Source organism: Ambystoma mexicanum, chromosome 4p (genome assembly GCF_040938575.1).
Source record: "Ambystoma mexicanum isolate Mex_15411 chromosome 4p, UKY_AmexF1_1, whole genome shotgun sequence".
NCBI lineage: Eukaryota > Metazoa > Chordata > Amphibia > Caudata > Ambystomatidae > Ambystoma > Ambystoma mexicanum.
Window position 1 is genome coordinate 845,364,170 of NC_090927.1, and position 13,226 is coordinate 845,377,395.

Genomic DNA, 13,226 nt, shown 5'->3' on the forward strand with positions numbered 1-13,226 from the left:
TGAAAGTCGATTTATTACCCATGAACACACTACCTGTATGCTAATTCTATGTAAAAAGGTAGCTCCAGCCCTCATGATGTTGTCCAACATTTCCGCTATAAAACGGGATACAATTATTTTGGAAACATACCAAATTTGAAAAATAATTGAGAAGTTGCGCAATTACTAATCATGGAGCACAAAAAAGCCTACAGCACCTGGTATTCCCAGGCAGTCTCCCATCCAGGTACTAACTAGGCCTGACCCTGCTTAGCTTCCGAGATTGGGCACATTCAGTGTGGTGTGGCCGTAGGCTCTGGGCCTAGTGAGTTTTGTACTTTTAAGCATCTAGTCGGCTAGACCTTGCAGTTTTAAAAGGCAATTGAGAAAGGGCTCACTTCCTGAACTTGGAGCACAAAAAAGCCTACAGCACCTGGTATTCCCAGGCGGTCTCCCATCCAGGTACTAACTAGGCCTGACACTGCTTAACTTCCGAGATCAGTCGAGATTGGGCGCATTCAGTGTGGTGTGGCCGTAGGCTCTGGGCCTAGTGAGTTTTGTACTTTTAAGCATCTAGTCGGCTAGACCTTGCAGTTTTGAAAGGCAATTGTGAAATGGCTCACTTCCTGAACTTGGAGCACAAAAAAGCCTACAGCACCTGGTATTCCCAGGTGGTCTCCCATCCAGGTACTAACTAGGCCCGACACTGCTTAGCTTCCGAGATCAGACGAGATCGGGCGCAATCAGTGTGGTGTGGCCGTAGGCTCTGGGCCTAGTGAGTTTTGTACTTTTAAGCATCTAGTCAGCTAGACCTTGCAGTTTTGAAAGGCAATTGAGAAATGGCTCACTTCCTGAACTTGGAGCACAAAAAAGCCTACAGCACCTGGTATTCCCAGGCGGTCTCCCATCCAGGTACTAACGAGGCCCGACACTGCTTAGCTTCCGAGATCAGACGAGATCGGGCGCAATTAGTGTGGTGTGGCCGTAGGCTCTGGGCCTAGTGAGTTTTGTACTTTTAAGCATCTAGTCAGCTAGACCTTGCAATTTTGAAAGGCAATTGAGAAATGGCTCACTTCCTGAACTTGGAGCACAAAAAAGCCTACAGCACCTGGTATTCCCAGGCGGTCTCCCATCCAGGTACTAACTAGGCCCGACCCTGCTTAGCTTCCGAGATCGGGCGCATTCAGTGTGGTGTGGCCGTAGGCTCTGGGCCTAGTGAGTTTTGTACTTTTAAGCATCTAGTCGGCTAGACCTTGCAGTTTTGAAAGGCAATTGTGAAATGGCTCACTTCCTGAACTTGGAGCACAAAAAAGCCTACAGCACCTGGTATTCCCAGGTGGTCTCCCATCCAGGTACTAACTAGGCCCGACACTGCTTAGCTTCCGAGATCAGACGAGATCGGGCGCATTCAGTGTGGTGTGGCCGTAGGCTCTGGGCCTAGTGAGTTTTGTACTTTTAAGCATCTAGTCGGCTAGACCTTGCAGTTTTGAGAGGCAATTGAGAAATGGCTCACTTCCTGAACTTGGAGTACAAAAAAGCCTACAGCACCTGGTATTCCCAGGCGGTCTCCCATCCAGGTACTAACTAGGCCCGACACTGCTTAGCTTCTGAGATCAGACGAGATCAGGCGCATTCAGTGTGGTGTGGCCGTAGGCTCTGGGCCTAGTGAGTGTTGTACTTTTAAGCATCTAGTCGGCTAGACCTTGCAGTTTTAAAAGGCAATTGAGAAAGGGCTCACTTCCTGAACTTGGAGCACAAAAAAGCCTACAGCACCTGGTATTCCCAGGCGGTCTCCCATCCAGGTACTAACTAGGCCTGACACTGCTTAACTTCCGAGATCAGACGAGATCGGGTGCATTCAGTGTGGTGTGGCCGTAGGCTCTAGGAATGCTAAGAATATTACTCTTATGCATTTGCATTTAGTAAGCTAAGCCATGCAGCCACTTGCAACATGATACCACGCTCATCGCTCGATCAGGCTCGATCAGGCGAGATATATAAGACTGGTGGGCCCATTCAGGACTCCTATGTCTGGTAGGATAACTTTAATTCATCCATCCTGTGTCTGTTGCAGGGAGGTGGAGAGAACAATCAACACAATAATGGTTTTCTTTCATGCCTCTTGAAGGACTCAATATTCTCTGTACTGCATTACATGTGAAAGTCGATTTATTACCCATGAACACACTACCTGTATGCTAATTCTATGTAAAAAGGTAGCTCCAGCCCTCATGATGTTGTCCAACATTTCCGCTATAAAACGGGATACAATTATTTTGGAAACATACCAAATTTGAAAAATAATTGAGAAGTTGCGCAATTACTAATCATGGAGCACAAAAAAGCCTACAGCACCTGGTATTCCCAGGCAGTCTCCCATCCAGGTACTAACTAGGCCTGACCCTGCTTAGTTTCCGAGATCGGGCACATTCAGTGTGGTGTGGCCGTAGGCTCTGGGCCTAGTGAGTTTTGTACTTTTAAGCATCTAGTCGGCTAGACCTTGCAGTTTTGAAAGGCAATTGAGAAATGGCTCACTTCCTGAACTTGGAGCACAAAAAAGCCTACAGCACCTGGTATTCCCAGGTGGTCTCCCATCCAGGTACTAACTAGGCCCGACACTGCTTAGCTTCCGAGATCAGACGAGATCGGGCGCAATCAGTGTGGTGTGGCCGTAGGCTCTGGGCCTAGTGAGTTTTGTACTTTTAAGCATCTAGTCAGCTAGACCTTGCACTTTTGAAAGGCAATTGAGAAATGGCTCACTTCCTGAACTTGGAGCACAAAAAAGCCTACAGCACCTGGTATTCCCAGGCGGTCTCCCATCCAGGTACTAACGAGGCCCGACACTGCTTAGCTTCCGAGAACAGACGAGATCGGGCGCATTCAGTGTGGTGTGGCCGTAGGCTCTGGTTCTTGTGAGTTTTGTACTTTTAAGCATCTAGTCGGCTAGACCTTGCAGTTTTGAAAGGCAATTGAGAAATGGCTCACTTCCTGAACTTGGAGTACAAAAAAGCCTACAGCACCTGGTATTCCCAGGCGGTCTTCCATCCAGGTACTAACTAGGCCCGACACTGCTTAGCTTCTGAGATCAGACGAGATCAGGCACATTCAGTGTGGTGTGGCCGTAGGCTCTGGGCCTAGTGAGTTTTGTACTTTTAAGCATCTAGTCGGCTAGACCTTGCAGTTTTAAAAGGCAATTGAGAAAGGGCTCACTTCCTGAACTTGGAGCACAAAAAAGCCTACAGCACCTGGTATTCCCAGGCGGTCTCCCATCCAGGTACTAACTAGGCATGACACTGCTTAACTTCCGAGATCAGTCGAGATCGGGTGCATTCAGTGTGGTGTGGCCGTAGGCTCTAGGAATGCTAAGAATATTACTCTTATGCATTTGCATTTAGTAAGCTAAGCCATGCAGCCACTTGCAACATGATACCACGCTCATCGCTCGATCAGGCGAGATATATAAGACTGGTGGGCCCATTCAGGACTCCTATGTCTGGTAGGATAACTTTAATTCATCCATCCTGTGTCTGTTGCAGGGAGGTGGAGAGAACAATCAACACAATAATGGTTTTCTTTCATGCCTCTTGAACGACTCAATATTCTCTGTACTGCATTACATGTGAAAGTCGATTTATTACCCATGAACACACTACCTGTATGCTAATTCTATGTAAAAAGGTAGCTCCAGCCCTCATGATGTTGTCCAACATTTCCGCTATAAAACGGGATACAATTATTTTGGAAACATACCAAATTTGAAAAATAATTGAGAAGTTGCGCAATTACTAATCATGGAGCACAAAAAAGCCTACAGCACCTGGTATTCCCAGGCAGTCTCCCATCCAGGTACTAACTAGGCCTGACCCTGCTTAGCTTCCGAGATCGGGCGCATTCAGTGTGGTGTGGCCGAAGGCTCTGGGCCTAGTGAGTTTTGTACTTTTAAGCATCTAGTCGGCTAGACCTTGCAGTTTTGAAAGGCAATTGTGAAATGGCTCACTTCCTGAACTTGGAGCACAAAAAAGCCTACAGCACCTGGTATTCCCAGGCGGTCTCCCATCCAGGTACTAACGAGGCCCGACACTGCTTAGCTTCCGAGATCAGATGAGATCGGGCGCATTCAGTGTGGTGTGGCCGTAGGCTCTGGTTCTTGTGAGTTTTGTACTTTTAAGCATCTAGTCGGCTAGACCTTGCAGTTTTGAAAGGCAATTGAGAAATGGCTCACTTCCTGAACTTGGAGTACAAAAAAGCCTACAGCACCTGGTATTCCCAGGCGGTCTTCCATCCAGGTACTAACTAGGCCCGACACTGCTTAGCTTCTGAGATCAGACGAGATCAGGCACATTCAGTGTGGTGTGGCCGTAGGCTCTGGGCCTACTGAGTTTTGTACTTTTAAGCATCTAGTCGGCTAGACCTTGCAGTTTTAAAAGGCAATTGAGAAAGGGCTCACTTCCTGAACTTGGAGCACAAAAAAGCCTACAGCACCTGGTATTCCCAGGCGGTCTCCCATCCAGGTACTAACTAGGCCTGACACTGCTTAACTTCCGAGATCAGTCGAGATCGGGTGCATTCAGTGTGGTGTGGCCGTAGGCTCTAGGAATGCTAAGAATATTACTCTTATGCATTTGCATTTAGTAAGCTAAGCCATGCAGCCACTTGCAACATGATACCACGCTCATCGCTCGATCAGGCTCGATCAGGCGAGATATATAAGACTGGTGGGCCCATTCAGGACTCCTATGTCTGGTAGGATAACTTTAATTCATCCATCCTGTGTCTGTTGCAGGGAGGTGGAGAGAACAATCAACACAATAATGGTTTTCTTTCATGCCTCTTGAAGGACTCAATATTCTCTGTACTGCATTACATGTGAAAGTCGATTTATTACCCATGAACACACTACCTGTATGCTAATTCTATGTAAAAAGGTAGCTCCAGCCCTCATGATGTTGTCCAACATTTCCGCTATAAAACGGGATACAATTATTTTGGAAACATACCAAATTTGAAAAATAATTGAGAAGTTGCGCAATTACTAATCATGGAGCACAAAAAAGCCTACAGCACCTGGTATTCCCAGGCAGTCTCCCATCCAGGTACTAACTAGGCCTGACCCTGCTTAGCTTCCGAGATCGGGCGCATTCAGTGTGGTGTGGCCGTAGGCTCTGGGCCTAGTGAGTTTTGTACTTTTAAGCATCTAGTCGGCTAGACCTTGCAGTTTTGAAAGGCAATTGTGAAATGGCTCACTTCCTGAACTTGGAGCACAAAAAAGCCTACAGCACCTGGTATTCCCAGGTGGTCTCCCATCCAGGTACTAACTAGGCCCGACACTGCTTAGCTTCCGAGATCAGACGAGATCGGGCGCAATCAGTGTGGTGTGGCCGTAGGCTCTGGGCCTAGTGAGTTTTGTACTTTTAAGCATCTAGTCAGCTAGACCTTGCAGTTTTGAAAGGCAATTGAGAAATGGCTCACTTCCTGAACTTGGAGCACAAAAAAGCCTACAGCACCTGGTATTCCCAGGCGGTCTCCCATCCAGGTACTAACGAGGCCCGACACTGCTTAGCTTCCGAGATCGGGCGCAATCAGTGTGGTGTGGCCGTAGGCTCTGGGCCTAGTGAGTTTTGTACTTTTAAGCATCTAGTCAGCTAGACCTTGCAATTTTGAAAGGCAATTGAGAAATGGCTCACTTCCTGAACTTGGAGCACAAAAAAGCCTACAGCACCTGGTATTCCCAGGCGGTCTCCCATCCAGGTACTAACGAGGCCCGACACTGCTTAGCTTCCGAGATCAGACGAGATCGGGCGCATTCAGTGTGGTGTGGCCGTAGGCTCTGGTTCTTGTGAGTTTTGTACTTTTAAGCATCTAGTCGGCTAGACCTTGCAGTTTTGAAAGGCAATTGAGAAATGGCTCACTTCCTGAACTTGGAGTACAAAAAAGCCTACAGCACCTGGTATTCCCAGGCGGTCTTCCATCCAGGTACTAACTAGGCCCGACACTGCTTAGCTTCTGAGATCAGACGAGATCAGGCACATTCAGTGTGGTGTGGCCGTAGGCTCTGGGCCTACTGAGTTTTGTACTTTTAAGCATCTAGTCGGCTAGACCTTGCAGTTTTAAAAGGCAATTGAGAAAGGGCTCACTTCCTGAACTTGGAGCACAAAAAAGCCTACAGCACCTGGTATTCCCAGGCGGTCTCCCATCCAGGTACTAACTAGGCCTGACACTGCTTAACTTCCGAGATCAGTCGAGATCGGGTGCATTCAGTGTGGTGTGGCCGTAGGCTCTAGGAATGCTAAGAATATTACTCTTATGCATTTGCATTTAGTAAGCTAAGCCATGCAGCCACTTGCAACATGATACCACGCTCATCGCTCGATCAGCGCTCGATCAGGCTCGATCAGGCGAGATATATAAGACTGGTGGGCCCATTCAGGACTCCTATGTCTGGTAGGATAACTTTAATTCATCCATCCTGTGTCTGTTGCAGGGAGGTGGAGAGAACAATCAACACAATAATGGTTTTCTTTCATGCCTCTTGAAGGACTCAATATTCTCTGTACTGCATTACATGTGAAAGTTGATTTATTACCCATGAACACACTACCTGTATGCTAATTCTATGTAAAAAGGTAGCTCCAGCCCTCATGATGTTGTCCAACATTTCCGCTATAAAACGGGATACAATTATTTTGGAAACATACCAAATTTGAAAAATAATTGAGAAGTTGCGCAATTACTAATCATGGAGCACAAAAAAAGCCTACAGCACCTGGTATTCCCAGGCAGTCTCCCATCCAGGTACTAACTAGGCCCGACCCTGCTTAGCTTCCGAGATCGGGCGCATTCAGTGTGGTGTGGCCGTAGGCTCTGGGCCTAGTGAGTTTGTACTTTTAAGCATCTAGTCGGCTAGACCTTGCAGTTTTGAAAGGCAATTGTGAAATGGCTCACTTCCTGAACTTGGAGCACAAAAAAGCCTACAGCACCTGGTATTCCCAGGTGGTCTCCCATCCAGGTACTAACTAGGCCCGACACTGCTTAGCTTCCGAGATCAGACGAGATCGGGCGCAATCAGTGTGGTGTGGCCGTAGGCTCTGGGCCTAGTGAGTTTTGTACTTTTAAGCATCTAGTCAGCTAGACCTTGCAGTTTTGAAAGGCAATTGAGAAATGGCTCACTTCCTGAACTTGGAGCACAAAAAAGCCTACAGCACCTGGTATTCCCAGGCGGTCTCCCATCCAGGTACTAACGAGGCCCGACACTGCTTAGCTTCCAAGATCAGACGAGATCGGGCGCATTCAGTGTGGTGTGGCCGTAGGCTCTGGTTCTTGTGAGTTTTGTACTTTTAAGCATCTAGTCGGCTAGACCTTGCAGTTTTGAAAGGCAATTGAGAAATGGCTCACTTCCTGAACTTGGAGTACAAAAAAGCCTACAGCACCTGGTATTCCCAGGCGGTCTTCCATCCAGGTACTAACTAGTCCCGACACTGCTTAGCTTCTGAGATCAGACGAGATCAGGCACATTCAGTGTGGTGTGGCCGTAGGCTCTGGGCCTAGTGAGTTTTGTACTATTAAGCATCTAGTCGGCTAGACCTTGCAGTTTTAAAAGGCAATTGAGAAAGGGCTCACTTCCTGAACTTGGAGCACAAAAAAGCCTACAGCACCTGGTATTCCCAGGCGGTCTCCCATCCAGGTACTAACTAGGCCTGACACTGCTTAACTTCCGAGATCAGTCGAGATCGGGTGCATTCAGTGTGGTGTGGCCGTAGGCTCTAGGAATGCTAAGAATATTACTCTTATGCATTTGCATTTAGTAAGCTAAGCCATGCAGCCACTTGCAACATGATACCACGCTCATCGCTCGATCAGGCTCGATCAGGCGAGATATATAAGACTGGTGGGCCCATTCAGGACTCCTATGTCTGGTAGGATAACTTTAATTCATCCATCCTGTGTCTGTTGCAGGGAGGTGGAGAGAACAATCAACACAATAATGGTTTTCTTTCATGCCTCTTGAAGGACTCAATATTCTCTGTACTGCATTACATGTGAAAGTTGATTTATTACCCATGAACACACTACCTGTATGCTAATTCTATGTAAAAAGGTAGCTCCAGCCCTCATGATGTTGTCCAACATTTCCGCTATAAAACGGGATACAATTATTTTGGAAACATACCAAATTTGAAAAATAATTGAGAAGTTGCGCAATTACTAATCATGGAGCACAAAAAAAAGCCTACAGCACCTGGTATTCCCAGGCAGTCTCCCATCCAGGTACTAACTAGGCCCGACCCTGCTTAGCTTCCGAGATCGGGCGCATTCAGTGTGGTGTGGCCGTAGGCTCTGGGCCTAGTGAGTTTGTACTTTTAAGCATCTAGTCGGCTAGACCTTGCAGTTTTGAAAGGCAATTGTGAAATGGCTCACTTCCTGAACTTGGAGCACAAAAAAGCCTACAGCACCTGGTATTCCCAGGTGGTCTCCCATCCAGGTACTAACTAGGCCCGACACTGCTTAGCTTCCGAGATCAGACGAGATCGGGCGCAATCAGTGTGGTGTGGCCGTAGGCTCTGGGCCTAGTGAGTTTTGTACTTTTAAGCATCTAGTCAGCTAGACCTTGCAGTTTTGAAAGGCAATTGAGAAATGGCTCACTTCCTGAACTTGGAGCACAAAAAAGCCTACAGCACCTGGTATTCCCAGGCGGTCTCCCATCCAGGTACTAACGAGGCCCGACACTGCTTAGCTTCCGAGATCAGACGAGATCGGGCGCATTCAGTGTGCTGTGGCCGTAGGCTCTGGTTCTTGTGAGTTTTGTACTTTTAAGCATCTAGTCGGCTAGACCTTGCAGTTTTGAAAGGCAATTGAGAAATGGCTCACTTCCTGAACTTGGAGTACAAAAAAGCCTACAGCACCTGGTATTCCCAGGCGGTCTCCCATCCAGGTACTAACTAGGCCTGACACTGCTTAACTTCCGAGATCAGTCGAGATCGGGTGCATTCAGTGTGGTGTGGCCGTAGGCTCTAGGAATGCTAAGAATATTACTCTTATGCATTTGCATTTAGTAAGCTAAGCCATGCAGCCACTTGCAACATGATACCACGCTCATCGCTCGATCAGGCTCGATCAGGCGAGATATATAAGACTGGTGGGCCCATTCAGGACTCCTATGTCTGGTAGGATAACTTTAATTCATCCATCCTGTGTCTGTTGCAGGGAGGTGGAGAGAACAATCAACACAATAATGGTTTTCTTTCATGCCTCTTGAAGGACTCAATATTCTCTGTACTGCATTACATGTGAAAGTCGATTTATTACCCATGAACACACTACCTGTATGCTAATTCTATGTAAAAAGGTAGCTCCAGCCCTCATGATGTTGTCCAACATTTCCGCTATAAAACGGGATACAATTATTTTGGAAACATACCAAATTTGAAAAATAATTGAGAAGTTGCGCAATTACTAATCATGGAGCACAAAAAAAGCCTACAGCACCTGGTATTCCCAGGCAGTCTCCCATCCAGGTACTAACTAGGCCAGACCCTGCTTAGCTTCCGAGATCGGGCGCATTCAGTGTGGTGTGGCCGTAGGCTCTGGGCCTAGTGAGTTTGTACTTTTAAGCATCTAGTCGGCTAGACCTTGCAGTTTTGAAAGGCAATTGTGAAATGGCTCACTTCCTGAACTTGGAGCACAAAAAAGCCTACAGCACCTGGTATTCCCAGGTGGTCTCCCATCCAGGTACTAACTAGGCCCGACACTGCTTAGCTTCCGAGATCAGACGAGATCGGGCGCATTCAGTGTGGTGTGGCCGTAGGCTCTGGGCTTAGTGAGTTTTGTACTTTTAAGCATCTAGTCGGCTAGACCTTGCAGTTTTGAAAGGCAATTGAGAAATGGCTCACTTCCTGAACTTGGAGCACAAAAAAGCCTACAGCACCTGGTATTCCCAGGTGGTCTCCCATCCAGGTACTAACTAGGCCCGACACTGCTTAGCTTCCGAGATCAGACGAGATCGGGCGCAATCAGTGTGGTGTGGCCGTAGGCTCTGGGCCTAGTGAGTTTTGTACTTTTAAGCATCTAGTCAGCTAGACCTTGCAGTTTTGAAAGGCAATTGAGAAATGGCTCACTTCCTGAACTTGGAGCACAAAAAAGCCTACAGCACCTGGTATTCCCAGGCGGTCTCCCATCCAGGTACTAACGAGGCCCGACACTGCTTAGCTTCCGAGATCAGACGAGATCGGGCGCATTCAGTGTGCTGTGGCCGTAGGCTCTGGTTCTTGTGAGTTTTGTACTTTTAAGCATCTAGTCGGCTAGACCTTGCAGTTTTGAAAGGCAATTGAGAAATGGCTCACTTCCTGAACTTGGAGTACAAAAAAGCCTACAGCACCTGGTATTCCCAGGCGGTCTTCCATCCAGGTACTAACTAGGCCCGACACTGCTTAGCTTCTGAGATCAGACGAGATCAGGCACATTCAGTGTGGTGTGGCCGTAGGCTCTGGGCCTAGTGAGTTTTGTACTTTTAAGCATCTAGTCGGCTAGACCTTGCAGTTTTAAAAGGCAATTGAGAAAGGGCTCACTTCCTGAACTTGGAGCACAAAAAAGCCTACAGCACCTGGTATTCCCAGGCGGTCTCCCATCCAGGTACTAACTAGGCCTGACACTGCTTAACTTCCGAGATCAGTCGAGATCGGGTGCATTCAGTGTGGTGTGGCCGTAGGCTCTAGGAATGCTAAGAATATTACTCTTATGCATTTGCATTTAGTAAGCTAAGCCATGCAGCCACTTGCAACATGATACCACGCTCATCGCTCGATCAGGCTCGATCAGGCGAGATATATAAGACTGGTGGGCCCATTCAGGACTCCTATGTCTGGTAGGATAACTTTAATTCATCCATCCTGTGTCTGTTGCAGGGAGGTGGAGAGAACAATCAACACAATAATGGTTTTCTTTCATGCCTCTTGAAGGACTCAATATTCTCTGTACTGCATTACATGTGAAAGTCGATTTATTACCCATGAACACACTACCTGTATGCTAATTCTATGTAAAAAGGTAGCTCCAGCCCTCATGATGTTGTCCAACATTTCCGCTATAAAACGGGATACAATTATTTTGGAAACATACCAAATTTGAAAAATAATTGAGAAGTTGCGCAATTACTAATCATGGAGCACAAAAAAGCCTACAGCACCTGGTATTCCCAGGCAGTCTCCCATCCAGGTACTAACTAGGCCTGACCCTGCTTAGCTTCCGAGATCGGGCGCATTCAGTGTGGTGTGGCCGTAGGCTCTGGGCCTAGTGAGTTTTGTACTTTTAAGCATCTAGTCGGCTAGACCTTGCAGTTTTGAAAGGCAATTGTGAAATGGCTCACTTCCTGAACTTGGAGCACAAAAAAGCCTACAGCACCTGGTATTCCCAGGTGGTCTCCCATCCAGGTACTAACTAGGCCCGACACTGCTTAGCTTCCGAGATCAGACGAGATCGGGCGCAATCAGTGTGGTGTGGCCGTAGGCTCTGGGCCTAGTGAGTTTTGTACTTTTAAGCATCTAGTCAGCTAGACCTTGCAGTTTTGAAAGGCAATTGAGAAATGGCTCACTTCCTGAACTTGGAGCACAAAAAAGCCTACAGCACCTGGTATTCCCAGGCGGTCTCCCATCCAGGTACTAACGAGGCCCGACACTGCTTAGCTTCCGAGATCGGGCGCAATCAGTGTGGTGTGGCCGTAGGCTCTGGGCCTAGTGAGTTTTGTACTTTTAAGCATCTAGTCAGCTAGACCTTGCAATTTTGAAAGGCAATTGAGAAATGGCTCACTTCCTGAACTTGGAGCACAAAAAAGCCTACAGCACCTGGTATTCCCAGGCGGTCTCCCATCCAGGTACTAACGAGGCCCGACACTGCTTAGCTTCCGAGATCAGACGAGATCGGGCGCATTCAGTGTGGTGTGGCCGTAGGCTCTGGTTCTTGTGAGTTTTGTACTTTTAAGCATCTAGTCGGCTAGACCTTGCAGTTTTGAAAGGCAATTGAGAAATGGCTCACTTCCTGAACTTGGAGTACAAAAAAGCCTACAGCACCTGGTATTCCCAGGCGGTCTTCCATCCAGGTACTAACTAGGCCCGACACTGCTTAGCTTCTGAGATCAGACAAGATCAGGCACATTCAGTGTGGTGTGGCCGTAGGCTCTGGGCCTACTGAGTTTTGTACTTTTAAGCATCTAGTCGGCTAGACCTTGCAGTTTTAAAAGGCAATTGAGAAAGGGCTCACTTCCTGAACTTGGAGCACAAAAAAGCCTACAGCACCTGGTATTCCCAGGCGGTCTCCCATCCAGGTACTAACTAGGCCTGACACTGCTTAACTTCCGAGATCAGTCGAGATCGGGTGCATTCAGTGTGGTGTGGCCGTAGGCTCTAGGAATGCTAAGAATATTACTCTTATGCATTTGCATTTAGTAAGCTAAGCCATGCAGCCACTTGCAACATGATACCACGCTCATCGCTCGATCAGCGCTCGATCAGGCTCGATCAGGCGAGATATATAAGACTGGTGGGCCCATTCAGGACTCCTATGTCTGGTAGGATAACTTTAATTCATCCATCCTGTGTCTGTTGCAGGGAGGTGGAGAGAACAATCAACACAATAATGGTTTTCTTTCATGCCTCTTGAAGGACTCAATATTCTCTGTACTGCATTACATGTGAAAGTTGATTTATTACCCATGAACACACTACCTGTATGCTAATTCTATGTAAAAAGGTAGCTCCAGCCCTCATGATGTTGTCCAACATTTCCGCTATAAAACGGGATACAATTATTTTGGAAACATACCAAATTTGAAAAATAATTGAGAAGTTGCGCAATTACTAATCATGGAGCACAAAAAAAGCCTACAGCACCTGGTATTCCCAGGCAGTCTCCCATCCAGGTACTAACTAGGCCCGACCCTGCTTAGCTTCCGAGATCGGGCGCATTCAGTGTGGTGTGGCCGTAGGCTCTGGGCCTAGTGAGTTTGTACTTTTAAGCATCTAGTCGGCTAGACCTTGCAGTTTTGAAAGGCAATTGTGAAATGGCTCACTTCCTGAACTTGGAGCACAAAAAAGCCTACAGCACCTGGTATTCCCAGGTGGTCTCCCATCCAGGTACTAACTAGGCCCGACACTGCTTAGCTTCCGAGATCAGACGAGATCGGGCGCAATCAGTGTGGTGTGGCCGTAGGCTCTGGGCCTAGTGAGTTTTGTACTTTTAAGCATCTAGTCAGCTAGACC

At 47.5% G+C, this 13,226-nt stretch overlaps 34 non-coding genes and 12 pseudogenes across 34 annotated transcripts; all 46 read right to left on the reverse strand.

The window, feature by feature from the left end:
- Nucleotides 1-185: 185 nt before the first annotated feature.
- LOC138459776 (5S ribosomal RNA) lies at nt 186-294 on the reverse strand (annotated as a pseudogene).
- Nucleotides 295-400: 106 nt separating this feature from the next.
- On the reverse strand, nt 401-519 carry LOC138455342 (5S ribosomal RNA). The gene has a single exon (XR_011261977.1). It is a non-coding gene; the product is annotated as a 5S ribosomal RNA (ribosomal RNA).
- A 106-nt stretch (nt 520-625) lies between these two features.
- On the reverse strand, nt 626-744 carry LOC138460771 (5S ribosomal RNA). Its single transcript, XR_011263437.1, has one exon. It is a non-coding gene; the product is annotated as a 5S ribosomal RNA (ribosomal RNA).
- A 106-nt stretch (nt 745-850) lies between these two features.
- Nucleotides 851-969, reverse strand: LOC138454055 (5S ribosomal RNA). Its single transcript, XR_011260749.1, has one exon. It is a non-coding gene; the product is annotated as a 5S ribosomal RNA (ribosomal RNA).
- A 106-nt stretch (nt 970-1,075) lies between these two features.
- On the reverse strand, nt 1,076-1,184 carry LOC138456134 (5S ribosomal RNA; annotated as a pseudogene).
- A 106-nt stretch (nt 1,185-1,290) lies between these two features.
- On the reverse strand, nt 1,291-1,409 carry LOC138461427 (5S ribosomal RNA). The gene has a single exon (XR_011264042.1). It is a non-coding gene; the product is annotated as a 5S ribosomal RNA (ribosomal RNA).
- A 106-nt stretch (nt 1,410-1,515) lies between these two features.
- On the reverse strand, nt 1,516-1,634 carry LOC138457274 (5S ribosomal RNA). The gene has a single exon (XR_011262214.1). It is a non-coding gene; the product is annotated as a 5S ribosomal RNA (ribosomal RNA).
- A 106-nt stretch (nt 1,635-1,740) lies between these two features.
- Nucleotides 1,741-1,859, reverse strand: LOC138461653 (5S ribosomal RNA). Its single transcript, XR_011264262.1, has one exon. It is a non-coding gene; the product is annotated as a 5S ribosomal RNA (ribosomal RNA).
- A 463-nt stretch (nt 1,860-2,322) lies between these two features.
- On the reverse strand, nt 2,323-2,431 carry LOC138459083 (5S ribosomal RNA; annotated as a pseudogene).
- Nucleotides 2,432-2,537: 106 nt separating this feature from the next.
- On the reverse strand, nt 2,538-2,656 carry LOC138460772 (5S ribosomal RNA). Its single transcript, XR_011263438.1, has one exon. It is a non-coding gene; the product is annotated as a 5S ribosomal RNA (ribosomal RNA).
- A 106-nt stretch (nt 2,657-2,762) lies between these two features.
- Nucleotides 2,763-2,881, reverse strand: LOC138465008 (5S ribosomal RNA). The gene has a single exon (XR_011267583.1). It is a non-coding gene; the product is annotated as a 5S ribosomal RNA (ribosomal RNA).
- Nucleotides 2,882-2,987: 106 nt separating this feature from the next.
- LOC138464449 (5S ribosomal RNA) lies at nt 2,988-3,106 on the reverse strand. Its single transcript, XR_011267029.1, has one exon. It is a non-coding gene; the product is annotated as a 5S ribosomal RNA (ribosomal RNA).
- Nucleotides 3,107-3,212: 106 nt separating this feature from the next.
- LOC138455055 (5S ribosomal RNA) lies at nt 3,213-3,331 on the reverse strand. Its single transcript, XR_011261700.1, has one exon. It is a non-coding gene; the product is annotated as a 5S ribosomal RNA (ribosomal RNA).
- A 453-nt stretch (nt 3,332-3,784) lies between these two features.
- On the reverse strand, nt 3,785-3,893 carry LOC138459298 (5S ribosomal RNA; annotated as a pseudogene).
- Nucleotides 3,894-3,999: 106 nt separating this feature from the next.
- Nucleotides 4,000-4,118, reverse strand: LOC138461036 (5S ribosomal RNA). Its single transcript, XR_011263680.1, has one exon. It is a non-coding gene; the product is annotated as a 5S ribosomal RNA (ribosomal RNA).
- Nucleotides 4,119-4,224: 106 nt separating this feature from the next.
- On the reverse strand, nt 4,225-4,343 carry LOC138464450 (5S ribosomal RNA). The gene has a single exon (XR_011267030.1). It is a non-coding gene; the product is annotated as a 5S ribosomal RNA (ribosomal RNA).
- Nucleotides 4,344-4,449: 106 nt separating this feature from the next.
- LOC138464065 (5S ribosomal RNA) lies at nt 4,450-4,568 on the reverse strand. Its single transcript, XR_011266647.1, has one exon. It is a non-coding gene; the product is annotated as a 5S ribosomal RNA (ribosomal RNA).
- Nucleotides 4,569-5,031: 463 nt separating this feature from the next.
- On the reverse strand, nt 5,032-5,140 carry LOC138458473 (5S ribosomal RNA; annotated as a pseudogene).
- Nucleotides 5,141-5,246: 106 nt separating this feature from the next.
- Nucleotides 5,247-5,365, reverse strand: LOC138460773 (5S ribosomal RNA). The gene has a single exon (XR_011263439.1). It is a non-coding gene; the product is annotated as a 5S ribosomal RNA (ribosomal RNA).
- Nucleotides 5,366-5,471: 106 nt separating this feature from the next.
- Nucleotides 5,472-5,580, reverse strand: LOC138456294 (5S ribosomal RNA; annotated as a pseudogene).
- Nucleotides 5,581-5,686: 106 nt separating this feature from the next.
- On the reverse strand, nt 5,687-5,805 carry LOC138462367 (5S ribosomal RNA). The gene has a single exon (XR_011264967.1). It is a non-coding gene; the product is annotated as a 5S ribosomal RNA (ribosomal RNA).
- A 106-nt stretch (nt 5,806-5,911) lies between these two features.
- LOC138464452 (5S ribosomal RNA) lies at nt 5,912-6,030 on the reverse strand. The gene has a single exon (XR_011267031.1). It is a non-coding gene; the product is annotated as a 5S ribosomal RNA (ribosomal RNA).
- A 106-nt stretch (nt 6,031-6,136) lies between these two features.
- LOC138464066 (5S ribosomal RNA) lies at nt 6,137-6,255 on the reverse strand. The gene has a single exon (XR_011266648.1). It is a non-coding gene; the product is annotated as a 5S ribosomal RNA (ribosomal RNA).
- A 475-nt stretch (nt 6,256-6,730) lies between these two features.
- Nucleotides 6,731-6,839, reverse strand: LOC138457374 (5S ribosomal RNA; annotated as a pseudogene).
- A 105-nt stretch (nt 6,840-6,944) lies between these two features.
- On the reverse strand, nt 6,945-7,063 carry LOC138460774 (5S ribosomal RNA). The gene has a single exon (XR_011263440.1). It is a non-coding gene; the product is annotated as a 5S ribosomal RNA (ribosomal RNA).
- Nucleotides 7,064-7,169: 106 nt separating this feature from the next.
- Nucleotides 7,170-7,288, reverse strand: LOC138464822 (5S ribosomal RNA). The gene has a single exon (XR_011267399.1). It is a non-coding gene; the product is annotated as a 5S ribosomal RNA (ribosomal RNA).
- A 106-nt stretch (nt 7,289-7,394) lies between these two features.
- On the reverse strand, nt 7,395-7,513 carry LOC138455166 (5S ribosomal RNA). Its single transcript, XR_011261809.1, has one exon. It is a non-coding gene; the product is annotated as a 5S ribosomal RNA (ribosomal RNA).
- A 106-nt stretch (nt 7,514-7,619) lies between these two features.
- LOC138464067 (5S ribosomal RNA) lies at nt 7,620-7,738 on the reverse strand. The gene has a single exon (XR_011266649.1). It is a non-coding gene; the product is annotated as a 5S ribosomal RNA (ribosomal RNA).
- A 465-nt stretch (nt 7,739-8,203) lies between these two features.
- On the reverse strand, nt 8,204-8,312 carry LOC138457375 (5S ribosomal RNA; annotated as a pseudogene).
- Nucleotides 8,313-8,417: 105 nt separating this feature from the next.
- LOC138460775 (5S ribosomal RNA) lies at nt 8,418-8,536 on the reverse strand. The gene has a single exon (XR_011263441.1). It is a non-coding gene; the product is annotated as a 5S ribosomal RNA (ribosomal RNA).
- A 106-nt stretch (nt 8,537-8,642) lies between these two features.
- Nucleotides 8,643-8,761, reverse strand: LOC138454174 (5S ribosomal RNA). The gene has a single exon (XR_011260863.1). It is a non-coding gene; the product is annotated as a 5S ribosomal RNA (ribosomal RNA).
- A 106-nt stretch (nt 8,762-8,867) lies between these two features.
- On the reverse strand, nt 8,868-8,986 carry LOC138464068 (5S ribosomal RNA). The gene has a single exon (XR_011266651.1). It is a non-coding gene; the product is annotated as a 5S ribosomal RNA (ribosomal RNA).
- A 464-nt stretch (nt 8,987-9,450) lies between these two features.
- LOC138458904 (5S ribosomal RNA) lies at nt 9,451-9,559 on the reverse strand (annotated as a pseudogene).
- A 105-nt stretch (nt 9,560-9,664) lies between these two features.
- Nucleotides 9,665-9,783, reverse strand: LOC138461439 (5S ribosomal RNA). Its single transcript, XR_011264054.1, has one exon. It is a non-coding gene; the product is annotated as a 5S ribosomal RNA (ribosomal RNA).
- A 106-nt stretch (nt 9,784-9,889) lies between these two features.
- Nucleotides 9,890-10,008, reverse strand: LOC138460777 (5S ribosomal RNA). The gene has a single exon (XR_011263442.1). It is a non-coding gene; the product is annotated as a 5S ribosomal RNA (ribosomal RNA).
- Nucleotides 10,009-10,114: 106 nt separating this feature from the next.
- On the reverse strand, nt 10,115-10,233 carry LOC138454175 (5S ribosomal RNA). The gene has a single exon (XR_011260864.1). It is a non-coding gene; the product is annotated as a 5S ribosomal RNA (ribosomal RNA).
- Nucleotides 10,234-10,339: 106 nt separating this feature from the next.
- Nucleotides 10,340-10,458, reverse strand: LOC138464453 (5S ribosomal RNA). Its single transcript, XR_011267032.1, has one exon. It is a non-coding gene; the product is annotated as a 5S ribosomal RNA (ribosomal RNA).
- Nucleotides 10,459-10,564: 106 nt separating this feature from the next.
- Nucleotides 10,565-10,683, reverse strand: LOC138464069 (5S ribosomal RNA). The gene has a single exon (XR_011266652.1). It is a non-coding gene; the product is annotated as a 5S ribosomal RNA (ribosomal RNA).
- A 463-nt stretch (nt 10,684-11,146) lies between these two features.
- LOC138458474 (5S ribosomal RNA) lies at nt 11,147-11,255 on the reverse strand (annotated as a pseudogene).
- Nucleotides 11,256-11,361: 106 nt separating this feature from the next.
- Nucleotides 11,362-11,480, reverse strand: LOC138460779 (5S ribosomal RNA). The gene has a single exon (XR_011263444.1). It is a non-coding gene; the product is annotated as a 5S ribosomal RNA (ribosomal RNA).
- Nucleotides 11,481-11,586: 106 nt separating this feature from the next.
- On the reverse strand, nt 11,587-11,695 carry LOC138456295 (5S ribosomal RNA; annotated as a pseudogene).
- A 106-nt stretch (nt 11,696-11,801) lies between these two features.
- On the reverse strand, nt 11,802-11,920 carry LOC138462368 (5S ribosomal RNA). Its single transcript, XR_011264968.1, has one exon. It is a non-coding gene; the product is annotated as a 5S ribosomal RNA (ribosomal RNA).
- A 106-nt stretch (nt 11,921-12,026) lies between these two features.
- LOC138454820 (5S ribosomal RNA) lies at nt 12,027-12,145 on the reverse strand. The gene has a single exon (XR_011261478.1). It is a non-coding gene; the product is annotated as a 5S ribosomal RNA (ribosomal RNA).
- Nucleotides 12,146-12,251: 106 nt separating this feature from the next.
- LOC138464070 (5S ribosomal RNA) lies at nt 12,252-12,370 on the reverse strand. Its single transcript, XR_011266653.1, has one exon. It is a non-coding gene; the product is annotated as a 5S ribosomal RNA (ribosomal RNA).
- A 475-nt stretch (nt 12,371-12,845) lies between these two features.
- Nucleotides 12,846-12,954, reverse strand: LOC138457376 (5S ribosomal RNA; annotated as a pseudogene).
- Nucleotides 12,955-13,059: 105 nt separating this feature from the next.
- Nucleotides 13,060-13,178, reverse strand: LOC138460780 (5S ribosomal RNA). Its single transcript, XR_011263445.1, has one exon. It is a non-coding gene; the product is annotated as a 5S ribosomal RNA (ribosomal RNA).
- Between the last annotated feature and the right edge of the window lie 48 nt (nt 13,179-13,226).